Source organism: Lepidochelys kempii, chromosome 10 (genome assembly GCF_965140265.1).
Source record: "Lepidochelys kempii isolate rLepKem1 chromosome 10, rLepKem1.hap2, whole genome shotgun sequence".
In the NCBI taxonomy this organism is placed as follows: Eukaryota; Metazoa; Chordata; order Testudines; family Cheloniidae; genus Lepidochelys; species Lepidochelys kempii.
The window spans coordinates 81,573,339-81,586,167 of record NC_133265.1 but is presented as its reverse complement, the minus strand read 5'-3'; the positions used below and the strand labels follow the sequence as shown (position 1 = coordinate 81,586,167).

The following is a 12,829-nucleotide window of genomic DNA, read 5'->3' as shown; positions in this document are numbered from 1 at the left end:
GGGTGACCAGAGCGCGGAGACCTTGTGGGAGTTACAGCCCCACCAAACTTACAGCTGCTCCGCCCAGAAAAACCTGGGACCGCAGCAGGATGCCGCCCAAGGTCCCTGAGGGGCACTATTAAGAGACAATCCACCACGGGAACTTGGACTATAGGGACCATGCCCCATAATAAAGGGGCAATGGTAGGAAGTAGGCGAGGGCAGCAGAGTCCTCACCGGGAGATCCCCTCCTGAGGGGTTACTTATGCAGGGCCCTGGGCTGGGACCCAGTGAAGTGGGATGGCCCGGGTCCCCCTACCCTCCCTGCCTTAAAGACTGAGGCACCTCGACCACAGAAGCAGGGTCAGGAAGCCAGGAACCCCAACCACTAGGCCGACTGGCCTTCCAGCCCTCCCACACCCATTACAGATACTTTTTGCATAATTTTTTCTTTCTACAGTTTCTGGCTTCGGAATGGAAATACTGAAGATTCCCATGGGACAGAGATTCCGATTCCTCACAGCTCTGTTGGTGACATTCAGAGGAAGGATGCAAGAGGTGAAGGTAAATCAGGGATATCCCAGGATGCAGCCATAGTTCAATATGTACTTCGGTTTCCCCTTTGCTGCTGCTACAACTCTTTATTTAAATTGTGGTAGCACTCACCCTTTTTCTCTCCAAAGGAGAAACAGGTTTTTTAGTTTATGCCTGCTTTGCCAGGTGTGGGTGGTGTTCTAAACAAGGTCAGAAACGCACCTTACACCTGGAGCAGAAGGTGGAGAGGTTTGTGGTGGTTCTTAGATCCTGCTGAAGTTTGTTTCACAGCCTCAGACAGACTCCTGAGAAAAGCTGCCTCCTGCAGAGACGTGCTTGATCCTTGCAGTCCACAGCTCCGTTCTCAGACATCGTCCTCATCTTGGAACTTCAGGCAATGTTTTGGATACCCTGGATCCAAGCCATGGAGCACCGTGGAGATCATGAACTTTACTCAGTATTCAGTGGGAAGCTGGCATAGAGCAAGGGGACAGGTTTGATGTACTCACAGTAGCCCATCTTGCTGAGGAGATGCTCTAGCTGAAGTTTCCTCAGGGCTGATGACTTCATGCCTGGGTTTACTGCCATGCTCTAGTACTGCTGGCAGATTAATGAAAGTATGTTTAGCAGAGGTGAGGTCATCATCCTCGAGGATGCGATGGAGTCTTCTAGCCAACCAGAGCTGGTAGAAAGCATTACTCATAGTCACTGCTACGGGATAACTTAGCATCAGTGAGGAATCCAAAGCCATGGTTATTTCTGGAAAACCCATTCCATGTTTTGCATGAAGAGATAATGGGTATTCATACAATTATGCAAATTGACATCCATTTCTCTTTTGAATCTATATTCAAGTTGCTTTTGCACTTTTCTTTCTGTTCCTGCATCCTTTACGCAGACCAGACACACATGCTTTGCCTCAGTAAAGACAGCTCAGTCTTGTATTCAGGGTCAGGAATAATAATTAAAGGACGTTTCTGGGCTTACCTCACTGTTTCCAGTTGCTTTCACAGCAGCTACTTGTGTCAGGCAAGGAAAATGCTGGTGTGGTTCTTATTTTGGGTACAATGCTGGTGCCTCCTCGGGAGCTGGCTGGCTCTCAACAGAACAGAAAGAGATGGGCTCAGTTCAGCACAGTGGTAGTAAAGGCAGTTGCACCAGCATAATGCAGTGATGAATCAGGCACAATACTTCCCAGAACGCTGCCTCAGCATAACACAGGCCCATGTGGGCTTTGCCAGCGGGAGCCGCTAAGTTACTGCACCTGCAGCAAAGATTCCAACAGGAATTCTGCATCTAAAGAACAACCTTCCATCTATCTGTAAGGCTAACTTGTGATTTTAGCATGATGTCAGAATACATTCCTGAACCACTAAACAAATCAATGCCATCCTTCGCCAGCAAAGAAAAAAACATTCCAGTTAACCTGAAAGAGGGGTAGCCATGAATCATTTGTTTCAATAAGAGAAAAAAGTAGAAAAGAAGAGAAAAGAAACTGCTCTCACAGCTTCTCAAAACCAGCAGGGCTAGTGCACCAAGGTGCCAAGAGCTTGCAACGTAAAGTCACTGGGCACTGAGGGGACTCTTAGAAGCACAAGATTGGATTTTAGTTAAATATGTAGGAAGACCAAGCAAGTCTCTTCTGTTTAGCTGCTGTCTACCACTCAACCTGGTCATCAAATCATCATAAGTGATATTTCTTTTAATACAGAGATGCCCCAGCAGAAAGTCTGTCATTGTGACCAACATTTCTATTTCATACCAAATTCAGTTAAGAAAATGGCATAAAACCAACTATTGCATTTAAGCATCATTGAGTCTCCACTTTACAGAGCACCTAGGAACTCCTGGAGATTCTGGAGACTTTTCTCCAGAGCCTGTAATATACTATATTTACAAGGCCTGCGGTACTCTGGGAATAGTTCTCTAGAGCCCAGCCTCAGATACATCACAGTTCATTTGGTTCTGGAGTTCCATCCACAGACATTATATGGTATTTTATTTTTACCCACCTCACTCTCAGAAGGTTTAAGATATTAAAAAAAATTGTGTTGATTTATTGAAGTCACTTCCATCCCTCTTCTACAGATCAGACTAATACAACATCATTTTCAAGGTTCATTCAACTTCTGAATTATTCATGAAAGTTGAAACTAAAATTCATTACAACACCTCTATCCATAAATGGCCAAACAGAGCGTCAATAAACATTGAGAATACCATAAAGTACAGACCCTTTAAAATTAGGGACTAAATAAACCATATTCCAAATCACGACACTCGGTATCAATACTGAACATCATGAACCATGCTTGATCAGACAGTGTCCTCCATACTCAGACACTTGCAATGCTCCTAACAATGTCAACATTTGCTTGTTTGAATACTTGGGGGGAAATGTGCTTAAAAACATACCAAACTGGAAGATGGAAATTATAGTCACATCAACAGTTGAATGAAGTATAGCTGTAACCGTGGCAGAACTGCAGAAGAGCTCTGTGTGGCTCAAAAGCGTGTCTCTCTCACCAACAGAAGTTGGTCCAATAAAAGATATTACCTCACCCACCTTGTCAGTCAGATCAACAGTAACACAAGAACAATGGAAATGCTAGGTAGTTCTGATAGTCTATAGACATCTGTATATTATATTTAAGTGGTGTCCTGCATAATTATTTGGGTCTATGTGCATCTGCTTCCTCTTCCCTTCCCCTTCCCGCCCGCCCCCCAAATGCAGATTGCAACAGAGGGAGAAAAAGTTGCAGGAATCATTAGGGAAGTAGATTTGTATAGGATGTATGCAAGGAGAACATCACTTTCCCTACAGCACTCCTCCTGCCATGCTGCCAACATGTGAATCCAACTGCCCTCTCAAAGCAGTCAAGCATATTGCAGACGTTGCATCACATTACGTGACTGCTGCTCTGAGAGGTAGCAACCTCCCTTCTGTGGCTTTGACACCCAAGATCCACTGGGTGGACCATCCATGTTTCACTTGCTAATCCTGTCCATAGATGCTCTGCATCCACCTTCTCCCAGCTCCTTGCCATGCAACATGGAGACACTCCTGAGAAGGTGCATATTTCCAGGTAGGTCTTCCCCTTCCCCATCTTTGGATATATTTAACCCAGATTACAGTTTAGCTCTGTCCTTCTCTAGTGGCTGGCTCTGTGGTTTATGAGTCTGTTACTAGCTTTGGGAAAACAGAGTTAGCTTTGCAGTAGACACTTGTAGTTATAGATCCAAGAGCCATAGTTTTAATCTTTGCTCTGAGGGCTTATCCTGGGGTGTCATGTTACACTATAAAAGAGGACCAGAGGCCTTAATAAATTCCAAGCAAACGTTTTTTGCCATCCATGTGATCATGGAGTATTTGACCCCTTCCTCCTTTTGCACTTACTAGATCAGTTATCTCAAAAGCTGGACTCAAATAAGATCTTGGTTTTATTTCCTACCCTTGGTTTGCTCACCCCCTGGGTTCAGCGCCCGCATAACAGTGCTCAAACTGGAGCAAGCAGTCTGGCCCAGCACTCAGCCTAATCTACCGTGACAGAAAGAAACATTCTTTCACACACAACCTTTGGAACCTACTGCTAATCAAGATGTACGTAATTGACCAACACACATTCAAATCCCCAGCTTGAAGTCTATTTTCTCAGGTCAGAGGCTCCACACTGTCTCAGCGATATTTAGAAAACCGAATGGGAGTGCAGTAGATCTATTGGAAAACACAAAATGCCATGACAAGGCCAGTTCTAGCTTACTGGAAACACAGTACATTGTTGAACTCCACATTTTGATATAGAGACATTAAGCTGTTGATCCAGCCAGCCAGGAGTTTCAGAGAGTGTTCTAAAGATGAACTTTGGTGCCCAGTTCTAATTAAAGTGTTCTGTCAGACATATTACAGGAGAAAAGGGAAAGATCGGTGATGAAGTTCATAGAAAAACTACAGGTTTGGGGATGAATTTTCAGAGATCAGCTCAATTGGTGATCCAAGTAAAATGCTCGTGTTTTGTTACCTCCAATGCTTGCTTTTCTGCACGTTCTCCAATTTATGAGAAAAACTGTATTTTCTCTGCAAGAATTTACACTGAAACACTGTGAAATGTATTACATGGAGATTAGTGGTAATGGCAGCTGTAGTATCTACCTACCTGCTGGAAATTTGCCAAAGTGCACCTTTTAGCAAGGAAATGAAGTGAGTATTTCACTGTATACGCACTCTTATGGAACAGTAATATCACCTTTTAACTCAAGCTGTCTGGAAAACAGTCCCATTTAATGAAAAATTGGGACTTGAACTTGGATATCCCACATGAATTCATTAACCAGTGGGTTATAGCACCGCATCTCCTTCTCTCCTATTGGAGAGTTTGTGTAATTAAATATTCATTGGGCAGGGAGAGGGAGACTGACTCTGTAGCCTGGTGGTTGGGGCACTTGGCTGGGATCTGAGAGACCCAGGTTCCCGATGAGAATTTCATTGAAACACACATTTCCATAAAACATTTTAGAATAATAGAATTGTAGAACTGGAAGGGATCTCAACTGGTCATCTAGTCCAGTCCCCTGCAGGACTAAGTACTATCTAGACCAGCCCATTTCTGTTTTTACAAAACTGCATTTTTGACAGACAAAAGTTTAATTTTTCCCCCCAAGCCCATTCTACTTTTAACTGCGATTTCGTGTAGAATAGTTTAACTTTTTGCACATAGCAAAGACTTCAAAGTAAAATTTATCACTTATTCTAATAAGAATGTTAACTGAGCCATTAAAAGTATCATGCTTGGGAAAAAATCTTGTACAACAGAATTAACATATGTTCAAAGTTCTGCAGCAGAGTGATAATAGAAAGCTTTTATTTGTATTGTAGTAACACAAAGGGACCTCTATCACAGACCAGGATCCCATTGTGCTTGGCACTGTACAGACATAAAGAGACAGTCCCTGTCTGAAGGACTTAGATTTTTAGAGTAATTTCTATAGAATATTATTGGTTTAAATCCTTATTAAGTTCTTTAGGACTTTCATAAGACTATGCAAGTATTACACAACCAGAGCTTCTGTAAGACATAAGATGTTTCCTTAAAATACTTTGCTTTCCAGGACCAGAGTTTTGCATTACCCAGCGAATAGCAGAGTAAGTGATTTTTCTTACCAAGATTTACACTTATATTAACAATTTTAAATTTGAGATTTAGATAAAAGTGGTTTGAGATTTAATAACGAGGCTAAGCTAGTCGCAATCAACAGGCTTCTAAATATTAAACCAGTCATACACTACAAAACGCAATCCATGTAAGGTGAGCATTATATGCAAATATTTCTTTGGCAGGAAGAGAAAAGTAGAGGAATAATAAATTGTCTCCAGGAAGTATGTTGGGTCTTTCCTGTACTGAACCCCCAAAAGATCATATTAGGGGACAGCTCCAGAGCAAGGGAGTTTGGTTTTTGCAATTTCAGGCCAGGATGCTGTGGCTGACATGACCTGTGGTAAAGGATCATTAACTTGTTCTACTAGTGCCCCAACTCATAAGAGCAGAAATGGATTGGGGATGGGAAGAAGAGCCCTGTGTTTGAGTGCAGGTTGACTATCAAATGATTTCCCATGCGCTCTAGTGCCAGGTTAGGGCAGTAGCATAGATTAATAGGTTCTAAGGCCAGAAGGGACCACTGATCATCGATTCTAGTCTGACCTCCTGTGTAACACAGGCCAGAGAACTTGCCCAACATAATTCCTGTAGCTGATCTTTGAGAAAAACATCCTCGTCTTGATTTTAAAATGGTCAGTGATGGAGAATCCACCATGACTCTTGATAAATTATACCAATGGTTAGCTCCTCTTACTGTTAAAAATTTACACCTTACTTCCTGCCTGAATTTGTCTAGCTTCAACTTCAGCCATTGGATCATGTTATACCTTTCATCAGCTAGACAGAAGAGCTCACAATCAAATATTTGTTCCCCATGCAGGCACTCACAAACAATAATCAAGTTACCCCTTACCTTTCTCTCTGTTAAACTAAACAGACTGAGCTCCTGGAGTCCATCACTATATGGCAGGTTTTCTAACCTTTTAATCATTTTCATGGCTCTTCTCTGAACCCACTCCAACTCATCAGCATCTTTCTTGAATTGTGGACACCAGAACTGGACACATCCCAGCAGTGGTCACACCAGTACCAAACACAGGGTAAAATAAACTCTCTACTCCTACCGGAAATCCCCTATTTATACATCCAAGGATCACATCAGCCCTTTTAGCCACGGCGTCACATGGGGAGCTCATATTCAGCCGATTATCCACCACGACCCCCATATCTTTTTCAAAGTCTCTGCTTCCCAAGGTACAGTCCCCCATCCTGGAAGCACAGCCTACTTTCTTTGTTCCTAGATGTTCACACTCACTCTGAGCCATATTAAAACGCATATTGTTCTCTTGCACCCAGTTTACCAAGCGATCCTGATCACTCTGTCACGTGACCTGTCCTCTTCGTTGTCTACCACTCCTCAATTTTGGGGTCATCTGGAAACTTTATCAGTGATCATTTTACGTTTACTTCCAGGTCATTCATAAAAGTGTTAAATAGCATAGGGCCAAGAACAGATCCCTGAGGAACCCCATTAGAAACACCTGCTTGACGATGATTCCGTGTTTACAATTACTTTTTGACACCTGTCAGTTAGCCAGCTTTTAAGCCATTCATTGTGTGCCATGTTGATGCTATAGAATTCTAGGCCGTTGGTTTTTTAAATCAAAATGTCCTGCAGTGGAAGTTTAAAAGAATTGTCAGCTAACTACATCACAGTGTAACCATTTTGAAGGCCTCAGAATGCTTCTGAAGAGCAGCGAGATTCTCTTTTTATGGAGAACTTAGGATACTGTGCTAGGCTGAGACCCCGCAAGGTGCTGAGCGACTTCGACTCTCATTGGCTTTGGGAAATGCAAGAGGTGTTCAGCACATCGCAGGACTGATCCACGTGAGAATGGCCATGAGCTAGAGGTGAAGGTGGGAGGAAGGTTCTCTCTCCACTCACTTCATGCACAAAGAACATACGTTTCTCCCACTATTTGTACTGCTGTTCAACCAAATATGAGAAAGAGGCATGAACAATGCCTTCTGCTCAGTATGTAGAAGCTGTTACAGCGCCCTTCAACGACTGTCCAGCGATGGCTGCATGGGGAGGCTAGGATGAGTAAGTGAGCAGGGCAGTGAGTCTAGAAAGTAAATTGTTTGAGGGAGGTATCTGTGCTGAAAAAAAAGGGAGTGAGTAAGTGGCCACATTCTGCGTTGCTCTCTCAGTAGGAATCCTGAGTTCTCCTGGATCATGTGCTTGAAGGGAAGTTTGATTCCCCTGGCTGGCATTCTCTTCTTGCAAGAGAATAAATCACTATTCCTATTTTAAAAGGACATGCTGGAGCCTAGATGTACTTCTGGAGGCAACTAAGACAATATAAATGCTCTATTTTCTGTCTTTTTGCCTCCAGTCCCTTAGTGAAGAAATTAAATCTGGGCTGAGCTGTACAGAGATAATGAAAGGACACACAAAACTCAAAGAGAGGCTACAATATATCCAATCATCGGAAAAGAGGGGGATAGTAGGACAGAGATTAAAGCTGTATGTCACAGTACAGCAGAAGGCAGAATACAGAAAATCCTAGGAGATATCATCTCCTAAATCATCTCTGGATAACTGCCGTGCAGTCACATTTGATGGCTTTTCAGATGTTCCAGTCTGTGGCAGCTCCAGCTTTTCCCAAATGGGAACAGCAGGATGCACCACTGTGTCTCAATTTTTATTTATTATAATTGGCTCTTTTGAATAGTCGGGAGCCTTGGCAACAGTCGTTAAGGAGAGCACTTGCAAAAATCCACACAGCACTAGAACATGCAATCACCACAGAAGAGCGTACAGTAATCCTTTTAAATCACAATATACAGGCCCTTTTAATCTGCTTCCATCAGACAAGCTCTTAGAGAATGTACTGTAAAAGCCTCTTCCTCACTCTTCGTTGCCTGTATGAAACAGTCATTTTCAGTTCTTGGTAAGAGAGGTTTTTTGGTGGTAATCTTCTAATTCTTCCGGTGCACACAGAGAATTCGTTATTCCTCAGATTCGTCTCATTTTGAAAGAAAAAACAAAAGTTATTGTTGGCCCAATCAAACCAACACTCTGATGAAACACAGAAGGGTTCATGGCATTTCCAAACAGCAGGGTTAGCTAGTTACTGCGTCACAGAGAATGGGTACTTGATGAAACCATGTTCTTTCATCCTGACTGTCTCCAGTTTGTTGCTTCAAAATCCTAAATAAGACTTTAGAGATGCTTGGAAAAGCCAAACTCTTCCAGTGGATAATTTATGCATTAAAAGGGTCTGATTTTTTTTCTAGAACATATTGAGCTTTCTGCAGGGCTTCATTTCTAGAGCAAAAGGTACATTTTTGTTCTGATTCAAATGACATTTTCATTTCATCTTAAAATGTGGTGCCCTTTGGGATTTTTTTGAAATAAAGATTTCTGGTTGGGCATTTTTTCTCCCCTCTTGTTTTCTTAATTAAATACATCCCTCGCTCTTTCTTCCCCACAAAAAACGAGAAAGCTAGCTAAACAGAAATTAAAAGGAACAGTAATAAGGGTGAAATGCCTGCAAGCTGCATGGAAACTTTTTTAAAAACATCATTCTAGAGGCTCAAACTACATGTATACTCAAAATAAAATTTAAAAGAAAAACCCACAGCAAAACAACTCCAAAAATGTCAGTATGGACAGTAAACAACCAAACTGAAAGACGTAGTTAGAGACAAAAAGACATACTTTAAAAGAGGAAGTCAAATATGCCTGAGAAAAATAGAAAGGAGCATAAACTCTGACAAGTCGAGTGTAATTAGGCAGGCCAAAAAAGACTCTGAAGAGCAACAAGCAAAAGACATAAAAAGGAATAGCAGAAAGCCTGCCAAATAATCAGTGGGGCTACTGGACGATCGAGGTGCTCACCCAAGGGAGACAAAGCTGTTGCGGAGAAGCTAAATGAATTCTTTGCATCGGTCTTCACTACAAAGGCTGGGAGAGAGATTCCCTCACCTGAGCCATTCTTTTTAGGTGACAAATCTGAGGCACTGCCCCAGATTGAGGTGTCAATAGAGGAGGTTTTGGAACAAACTGATAAATTAAACAGTAACAAGTCACCAGGACCAGATGGTATTCACCCAAGAGTCCTGAACGAACTCAGATATGCAACTGTAGAACTACTAACTGTGGTATGTAACCTATTACTTACATCAGCCTCTGTACCAGATGACTGGAGGACAGCTAATGTAATGCTGATTTTAAAAAAGGCTCCAGAGGTGATCCTGGCAATTACAGGCCGGTAAATCTAACTTCAGTATCAGGCAAACTGGTTGAAACTATAGAAAAGAAGAATACTATCAGACACATAGATGAACACAGAAGAGTCCACCTGGGGAAGAGTCAACATGGCTTTTGTAAAGGGAAATCATACCTCATCAATTTATTAGAATTCACTGAGGGGGTCATGTGGACAAGGATGATCCAGACGAGATAGTGTATTTGGACTTTCAGGATATGTTTATACTACCCGCCGGATTGGCGGGCGGCGATCGACCCCCCGAGCACTCTCCCGTCGACTCCTGTACTCCACCGGCATGAGAGGCACAGGTGGAGTTGACGGGGTAGCGTCAGCAGTCGACTCACTGCAGTGAAGACACCGCAGTGAGTAGACCTAAGTACGTTATTCACGTAGCTGAAGTTCGTAACTTAGATCAATTCCGCCCCCAGTGTAGACCAGGCCTCAGAAAGCCTTTGACAAGGTCCCTGACCACAGGCTCTTAAGCAAAGTAAAGAGTCATGGGATAAGAGAGAAGGTCCTCTCATGGATCAGTGACTGGTTAAGAGACAGGAAACAAAGGATAGGAATAAATGGTCTGTTCTCAGACTGGAGAGAGGTAAATAGCAGGGTCCCCCAAGGATCTGTACTGGGACGAGTGCTGTTCAACATATTAATAAATGATCTGGAAAAAGGGGTAAACAGAGAAGTGGGAAAATTTGCAGACTATACAAAATTACTCAAGATAGTTAAGTCGAAAACTGACTGAAGAGTTACAAAGGGATCTCATAAAACTGGGTGACTGGGCAATAAAATGAAAATTCAGATGAAATTCAATGTTGATAAATGCAACATAATGCACATTGGAAGAAATAATCCCAACTACATATACCACATGAGGGAGTCCAAATTAGCTGTTACCTGTCCAGAAAGATCTTGGGAGTCATTGTGGATAGTTCTCTGAAAATATCTGCAGCAGCACTCAAAAAAAGCGAATAGAATGTTAGGAACCATTAGGAAAGGGATAGACAATAAGACAGTAAATATCACAGTGCCACTATATAAATTCCTGGTATGCCCACACATTGAATACAGAGTGCTGTTCTGGTCACCTCATCTCAAAAGAGATATATTAGAATTAGAAAAGGTACAGAGAAGGACAATAAAATTATTCAGGGGATGAAACAGGTTCCAGATGAGAAGAGATTAAAAAGACTGGAACTGTTCAGTTTAGAAAATAAACTACTAAGGGGGGATATGATAGAGGTCTATAAAATCACAAATGGTGTGGAAAAAGTGACTAGAGAAGTGTTATTTACCCCTTTACATAACGCAAGAACAACGGGTCAGCCAATGAAATTAACAGGCAGCAGGTTTAAAACAAACATAAGGAAGTATTACTTCACATAATGCACAGTCAACCTGTGGAACTCATTGCCGGGGATACTATGAAGGCCAAAAGTACAACTAGGTTCAACAAAGAATTAGATAAGTTCCGGGAGGATAGGTCTATCAATGGCTATTCGCCAAGATGGTGAGGGATGCAACCCCATGATCTGGGTGTCCCTAAATCTCTGACTGCCAGAAGCTGGGAGTGGATGACAGGGGATGGATCACTTGATAATTGCCCTGTTCTGTTCATTCCCTCTGAAGCATCTTGCACTGGCCACTGATGGAAGACTGCCTACTGACCCAGTATGGGCATTCTTATGTTCCCCCAGAGGAAGGGGGAGAGGGAGGGGGAAAAAGGGAGGAAAGCAAAATCCAAAAAATGCCCCAATTGACAGCACTTTAAGTCAAAATAGAAAAATTTGTTTCAGAATTTGTTCAAAAAATAAATTTTTAGTTTTTTTATTTTCCAATCAGAAAAATCAAAGTTCTGTCATAGAAAGAAAAGAAAAAGTAAATTCAATCAGCTCTAATCATTACTCACCAAGCCTAAAATTCAAGACATGCAAAACAGAGTCCTATAACAAGGACACCTCTATGGACACAGAAGAAAACCCCCTTTCCCTCAGGAAGACCCTAGCAAAGGGAACCTCTATAAAAACACCAGGGTACGCCCAGTAGACATCCTCCAAGCCCCATTGTGTATAAATGCACTAGATATACTGCCCAGTTGCCAATATTTTCTATTTCTCTCACTGCCTATCAATTCACCTTTATTTAAGGGTCATTGGTCAAAGCCACATGCTACCCACATAAAATCAATTTTTAATATATTAGTTTCCGGCTGTTCAGACAATAAGTTCTCTTAGTTTCTAGCAACATATTGATAGATACTGCATAGCTTGCCAGAGGAAAGGGCAATATTTACTGTGGCCTTATGTTAATTAGCTGATGCCAAATAGAAAACAGAGTTATACAAAAAACGGCAGAGGGTGTTCTAAACCCTGAGGGTTATGTGGAAGAAGGAGCAAGGGCTGGGGACCGAGACATCTCACCAAACTCAGTCACCACTGGCCAGTTTTGAAGCTACTCCAAAAACACTTTCTACAGAAAGCCATCCAGCTTCTGGGATTCAGCCAAGCCCACACACAGTTGTACTTCCCCAAAAAGCACTTTAAGAATCTATATATCATATAAATTATTAATGCATCTAACCTAAGAGCTTGCTGACAGGTACCGGACAGATACACAACTCTGCATTTCTGTTGATGCCAGGTATTCCCAAGGAAATTGAGGAACTTTTCTAACTGGCTTGTTTGAGAGTGTTGTCAGCAGAAAGGTTCAGGTGGGGTTATATCCATTTCTCCTCTCCAGCACAGAGTTAAAATGTTGATTGCACAGAGTAGTTTTCCATCAGAAAGATCAGTGTTGTCTGTGTTTGACATTTAGAATATTGATCATCCATTAAGGCAATGAAAAATTTACCATACAAAAAGAGAAAGGTCTGTACTAGTTTCTGATCAGGCAACAAACAGGCCACTTTAAAAACAAAAAAGAGGTGCCATTTCTAGGAAGTGGAGT

The 12,829-nt window shown here is 42.1% G+C and overlaps 1 protein-coding gene across 5 annotated transcripts in view; it reads right to left on the bottom strand.

Annotated features, from left to right (window-relative positions):
* Positions 1–12,829, bottom strand: part of CORO2B (coronin 2B) — a 142,229-nt gene that overhangs the window by 78,869 nt on the left and 50,531 nt on the right. The window contains exon 1 of one of the 5 annotated variants that reach the window (XM_073304473.1): positions 1,501–1,574. The exons of the other annotated variants lie outside the window; for them this stretch is intronic. The gene's annotated coding sequence lies outside the window, so the exon portion shown is untranslated. Of the gene's footprint in view, positions 1–1,500; positions 1,575–12,829 lie in introns of those variants that run through there. 5 annotated transcript variants of the gene reach the window in all.